This window comes from Schistocerca piceifrons, chromosome 2 (assembly GCF_021461385.2).
Source record: "Schistocerca piceifrons isolate TAMUIC-IGC-003096 chromosome 2, iqSchPice1.1, whole genome shotgun sequence".
NCBI lineage: Eukaryota > Metazoa > Arthropoda > Insecta > Orthoptera > Acrididae > Schistocerca > Schistocerca piceifrons.
In genome coordinates, this window is record NC_060139.1 from 530680682 (window position 1) to 530688156 (window position 7475).

A 7475-nucleotide genomic window follows, 5' to 3' on the forward strand; every position below is an offset into this window, starting at 1 on the left:
AGCGACTATAGCATCGAGTGAAAATTACAAAGAACTTGGCAGTATGGGTCCACGTAAGAGTACGATGTTGCTCCCTCTCTTGCTAGTAAACACGCTCTGATTCGTTTAGTAATTTCGTCATAAATCCTCTGTAACCTCTTCTGAAGCTACCAGTCCCGCTACTGCTGTAACTTTGATATCCTACATACTGACTCTGTGGTGGATTTTACAATCTCGTCAAACCAATGTTCCATCTGAGACAGATCTGGGAATTTTGTTGGCGCGGGAATACTACAACATCACGCTAACAGTTCGTAGAGACAAATGCCACGTGTGAACGATGTCCGTCCTATTGAAAAATGGCACCATGCTTCTGTGGCATCCGAGGTGGGCCCTACACCTAAGGAAGGAGGAAGTCCATGACGTACCGTTGTGCTACCCCCAAAGACCCTCAGTCACTTCCATCTGTGACCTGAACGCCCTGCACACCATGACGCCAGGTGTACCACCACTGCGAATTACAAAATTCTGGAAGTCTTGAACCTCTTCCCACGTCGCCGCAATTTTCGCCGACTTTGGCTATCGTGTGATCAGCAGAAGCGCGATTAACTGCTGAATACAATGCAACGACGTTCATCAGAAGTCCATGATTCCCGGTCCAGCGACACTAAAACGCAGTCTTTTATGTTATGGCGTTAACGGCAGCCTACGCATTACGGGGTAATTCCCTACCTCCGACTAATGGGGCTCTACGGCACAGAATGTTGCAGGGACAACACTACTCGTTCTCGGACGATAGGTGGAGATGTGAAGGGATATGATTGGTAAAACACGCGGCGATCCTCCCTTGCAGTGGTCAGACATGATCGAATGGAACCTTCACGATGAGTATGCCCGTCCTTACGTCCCCATACAGCCCAGCATTGGACAACTGTTGCATTCGAATGCCCTACAAATTAGGATTTACACGACTCGACAAAAACGGACAAATGATGACCCCCCCACAATGGCACCTCTTTCAAACTCTCTCAAGTTCTAATAATGCTGTCGCCGCAACTCCATGTCCTTCATGGTGGTCACTCAACATCTGAAAATGTTCACGACCCTCATAACCCTACCAGACCTGAATGGTAAACAGAACAGTACTAAAGCTCTCTGGTGGCCGCTTCACGTGCCACGGAGAACTACCACTCTAGTTATCTACATACCCGCCGATGGTGTGCACGTGTAGGAAGTTACAGTGGCATCCAACTACGTTTGTTCTGTCTGCTTGACGTCAGTAATTGTACGTGGCCAATTTTTTTCTGCCTCTGGTCGGTCGCGAAATTAAAACCACAGTGAAAACATGATAAAGCCTTGCAGATACATTGCACAAGTTCTCTAGTAAGCCTGTCTATCGCGGCACGTTACATCGTTCAGTTCTGACACACTGTGAGAACTTAAAGATACCTAGAAAATACAGTAGTCTTCCGTCGAGTATGAAGTTTGGCTGAGGGGTTTCACCTGATTTTGAGGCAGCCTACATAACTTCAGGCGTTTCCTTCATCATGACAATTTTCGGCCGCACTATTTTCGATGGAAATTGATCATCGACCATACATTCCGGACTTGGTTCCTCTGATTTTCATCTTCCCCCATTTGACTCGATTACTACGAGGACAGCATTTTTACCCAACGTGGTACAGACCTATGTACAAATCACAGACGCCTTTGACGAGGGTATTGGAAATTTCGTTCCACGCTGCGGAAAGTGTTAGTCGGAGCGATGACTACGTATAGATGACGTACCTAAATACTGGACGTAAACCCCTGTTGATTTTCACTGTAGTTTACATATCGCGACCGATGGAGGAAAGTAGTCACCGCATATCCGCAACTAATGGTACCACCACACAATTAGGAAACGCAGTATGTTGTACATAAGTGGCAAGGATGAAATTCCAATGAACAGAGACAGCTTAATGTAAGACTGTAATCAAATGGAAGTCGATCTAAAGGTTTCTAAACACCCACTCAAGGATGTAAATCTCTTCTTCTTCTTCTTCTTCTTCTTCTACATCTACATCGATTATCTGCATGATCGGTAAAGTGCATGGAAGAGGGTAGGTCCCACTTTACCAGTTCCAGGGGTTTTTTCCGTTCCATTCATGTTCGGAGCGCGGGAAGATTGATGGCTTAAATGCCCCCGTGAGCAGTGTAACTTATTTGATCTTGTCTTGACGCTCCCTACGGCAGCAATATGTTGGTGGTTCTAATATATTCCTAAAGTCATTTAGAGGCGAATGTTGGAACTTTGTATGTGGGCTTTGAACATGTTCTGTCTTCACAAATTGTCTGTCCATCTGTTCTTAGATCCTCTGGCCGGTTTGTAAGTTGAGGCTACTTTGGTAATTCGCGTACTCGCCATTCTTTGTACACATTCGTACCAGTTCTTGCGGTATTTGCTATTCTGCTTCCAACTGGCACTAGCTTGGATCTTGCAACGCTGTTTTGTTTTTATATAGCCTTGAGCAGCATTTTGTTTGTCTCAGATATCTAATTTCCGCACTCTGCATTTCAAATAATTTCGTTTTGCAACTAGACAGCATTCACATCCTTGAAGAAGCGCTGAAAGAACTATTTTACTCACATCTCTTCTGTAGTCTTACTTCCAAAGGCATTATGAATGGTGCCACACAAACACTTTAAAACAGAAAAACGACTCACCATGAAGAAATTATCCGAATGGGACGGAAATCGGTTGATGTGATATACATATGCTGACAAATAAATGATTAGTTTCAGAAAAATTGGATGAATGATTGAAGAGAAAAAACCTTACAAACTGAGCAATAGAAAGGTGAGCTAATCCACTTCTAGTCCTTATGCAAGCAGATACGCGCCCTTGACGTTGATTGATAGAGTTGGATGTATTCCTGAGCGTTATCGTGCCGAATTCTGTCCAATTGACTAGTTAGTTCGTCAAGATCACGAGCTTGCTTGGAGGATTGGGGGGGGGGGGGGGCTGACAATGATATACCAGACGTTCTCAAATAGGGAGACATCCGGTGACCTCGCTGGATAGGGTCAGATTAGACAAGCAACAAGGTAAGCAGTAGAATCTGTTGCTGTATACGGACAGCTATAATTCTACATCTTCATCTACATTTATACTGCGCAAGCCACCCGACGGTGTGTGGGCGGAGGGCACTTCACGTGCCACTGTCGTTACCTCCCTTTCCTGTTCCAGTCGCGTATGGTTCGCGGGAAGAACGACTGTCTGAAAGCCTCCGTGCGCGCTCTAACCTCTCTAATTTTACATTCCTGATCTCCTCGGGAGATATAAGTAGGGGGAAGCAATATATTCGATACCTCATCCTGAAACGCACCCTCTCGAAACCCGGCGAGCAAGCTACACCGCGATGCAGAGCACCTCTCTTGCAGAGTCTGCCACTTGAGTTTGTTAAACATCTCCGTAACGCTATCACGGTTACCAAATAACCCTGTGACGAAACGCGCCGCTCTTCTTTGGATAATTTTGTTGAAATGCGTGCACAGCTTGGCTTGTCATTAACATAAAAAAACGAGGAGTAGAATATCATTGACGTATCACCGTGCTGCAAAGGTTCCACTGACGACAGCCAAAGAGGTCCTGTTACGAAGACAAATGGCACCTCAGAGCATATCTTCCGGCTGCCGATCCGCATGGCGGATGATAGTGCCTCGGGACTTCTCCAGAGACGTCTTCGGTGGTCACCAGGGCTCTATGCGATGCAGGGGTCATAACTGAAGGCAGTTCTACTCCATTCAATATATTCCAGACCGAAGATATGTCTCTAAACGCTCCGGGAGGTGGTGGGATACTAACCCGACTATTGCCCTCCATTTGGCCGCACAAACAGACGTGACGGTCTTGGATACCATTTCTTTTCTTAGCAGGAATTCTTGGTGCCACCAGCTTGCAAAGTGCCACGTTGACAACATGGATCCGTAGTTTTCAATGAATACACCACTATTTGCCTGTATTGATGTTTATTTAATTAAGACCTAGGTTTCGGCCTTTTACTCCATTTTCAAGTCTTTGAGTTTATGTCATTAACACATACATTAAAATAAACATGGCATTTCGTGGGAAGGCAATATTTTTCTTGGTTTATGGCGAATTTTGAGGTTGACATTGTGCAATCTTTGTTAATGACATAAAGTCAACCATAACTGTTCGCGATTGGTTTGAAGAACATTCTGGACAATTCGAGTGAATGATATTGCCACCCAGATGGTCCGACACGAATCCTACGGAACACTTATGGGACATAATCGGGAGGTCAGTTAGTTCATAATATCCTGCGGTAGCTACAGTTTCGCAATTGGGAACGGTTAGAGAGGAATCACGGCTCAAACGTTTTGCAGGGGACTTCCAATGACTTTCTAAGTCCATGCTCGTAGAACTGCTGCACTACGCCAGGAAAAGGGATCTCCGACACGTTGTATCCCACCTCAGTGTAACGTCATTAATATGCACATTAAAAACGTCGCTGATGTAGGGCACCATTAACGTACGTCTTCCTTTTTTAAAATTTCTTTTTCTCTTGTTTCATTTGTATTTAATACATATTTTGATTCTCTGCATAAGATTCTAACAGCCTTCATTAATTTGCTAGAATATGCTTTCCATTATAATAGAAATTTAGTTGCTGTTCACAACGCCAAATGCTGTAACCAAATCTATAAATGCTATACGTATTTCTAGAAATAAAACTAAAGGCAAATATACTAAATTAGCGTAATTCCTCAAAACACACGATCACCACCACAGTGACACAGAAATACATTCCAAGAGCTTAAATGAGTTACTAATAAAATAAAAATATCCCACACAAATTCTAAATTTTCCTCCATAGTTCACCCACGCTTTTCCTCATCACCCACCACGTCCCACAGAACAAACTCGGACGCCAACAATACACCGCACTGTGTCATAATACTATTTATGTCTAATTTCTGATAAAGAGGGAGCCTAAGCATCCCAATGTTTCCGATGAAGTGCTGCACTTAGTATTAGCTTTTAACGGAATTGATAGGCAACAACAGAAGCTACAAAAGGCAGGGTGCTGTAGACTCAATTGTAGTACCACTAACCAAATGCTCTCGTTTAAATTCATAGAAAATTTACTATTTGTACTTTCAGAGGAAGTTAAAAAAATGACAAATTCGTCGGTGATACTAAAACTGCGAGAAATACGCATAGAAGACGGTCCATATTTATCATGACATTAGTGTAAGACCACGATTCGAAGTGTAAAGTAAGAAAGTATGGAATATTGTAAGCCAATTAGGAGTTACACTGCGACTTGCCCATCATGCATTATCTCACGCAGGAGCTGCTGTACGTGCTGATGTACGATGCCGTTGATGCTACGAGTGTTGAGAGGAACATCTTAAAAGTGAACCATTACTGCGTCTTGAAGGAATATCGTGTAGCTCCGTCAGACGGAGGAACGATGTATGACCCAGTCAAAACACCGTCGATGACACATTAAGGGATGGAATCAGCCTACCGTACAGGAAAGGATTCGTCGGAAATCTCAATTTTAGCACTAGAGTTTGTAGCAGTTCTCTACTCCCGCCACATATATATGTTTATATGATACACGCAGGATGAAGTGATTTAATATGCAGGTAATATTTTTTTCTTTTCTTTCCAATAATTGGTGTAGACACGATATCGATTTGATCCCACACCAGCATCTCGTTAGTCACCTAAGCACTTTAACTTTCATATAAAATGAAAAACTCGGAACATTCTTGTAACCGGTATAGGATCCTACTTGTTTCGTGATACAAAGTAAGTCTTAAGTATTTATTACTTGAAATGTTCGGCAAATACTACTCCATGCATGCATTTTCAAAATTAAGCGCTACTTTGCTTCATGGTGAATTCAGAGGCGGTCTTCTGTGACGTTAGAGAAAAGACTTATGGTGCCGCGATGGTTCTTTATGCTCCGCTTCGTAAATGGAGATTTTAGAGCAACCCAACAAATGCCATGATACATAGTCTAAAAACAATCTTTATGCAAGGCATAATTAATCAACTGTTCCAGAAATCTTTACCTCATTGGTCATTCTGAAGGTAGCCACTGACGAGAACTAGCCACTGACTATATCCGTGGGACAATGACTTCTCGGGCCAAATAGCGTCCCTCCGCCTTTGGGATCGTAGTGGGATGATATAGGTGGTATCCATCTGGTGCATTGGTTGTGGAAGTCAGCTTTCTCGAATTTAATGGATGCGTGAAAAGTGCTCAGCTTATTAAATTTTTATGTCTGGAGCAATTAAGAAAGTGTGAAAACTTTTAGAATTCACAAGTGAATGGAAGACGAATGGGTATCTGTGCTAAAATTTGTAGCAGGCATAAAATTACGACAGGAAGCCCTAGATTTTTTATAAGAATGCAGACTTAGAAAAAACCGTAAAGGAATTATCCAATATGGACGGAAATCGGTAGGTGTGATGTATATGTACAGAAAAATAAACGACTATAATTTCAGAAAAAATGGACGATTTGTTGAAGAGAAAGTGCTTTATACATTCTTCAAGTTAATAACTCCCTTACGCAATTGCAAGAGAAAGTGCTTCATACATTGGCCAAGTTAATAACGTCTTTACGCAATTTATTGCTCTGAGTTGATTGACAAAGTTGTTGGATGTCCTCCTGAGGGATATCGTACCAGATCCTGTCTGGTTGCTGGGCTGCATCGTCAAAATACCGATCTGGTTGGTGGGACCAGATCGGAATGCTCCAAACATTCGGCGTTGATGAGAGATAAACCGACCATGGTTGCCAACGTAGCAAGCAGGACTCATTTCGAGGCGAGACTCATCATTGAAAACAATTCGTCTACAATGATATTTCAGGCCGAAAACGTACCTGGAGAAGCCTCGGTCCGCGGTGGGACGCCAACCTTAATGTCGCACGCCATACGACCCGACAGCCAAGAGTTGTGGTCTGGGGTTGCTTTTGTTCCACAGCCGGACCTCCTTGGTTCTCATTCGAAGTGCCGTTAGAGAGGTGCGTCGACGATATTCTACGTCCCGTGTTGTTGTCCTTTACGGCAAGCAATACTGGACTTGCATTTCAGCAAGATAATGGCCACCCGCACATGACTAGAGTTTCTACTACATGTCTTCGTGCTTGCCAAACCCTATCTTAGTAAGCAAGGTCACCGGATCCCTCCACAATTGAGAACTTTTAGAGCATTACAGGGAGACCTCTCTAACCTGCTTGGGATTTTGACGGTCTAACGCACCAGCTGGACAGAATTTGGCACCATATCCCTCCGGAGGACATACAACGACTCTACAAATCAATGCCAAGCCGAATAAATGCTTGCATAAGGGCCAGAGGTGGACCAAAGAGTTATTGACCTACACAGTCTGTGAAACTCTTTCTCTTGATTAAATTTGCCAGTTTTTCTGAAAATTTAGTCATTTGTTTGTGCTTAACATTTGTCGGTTT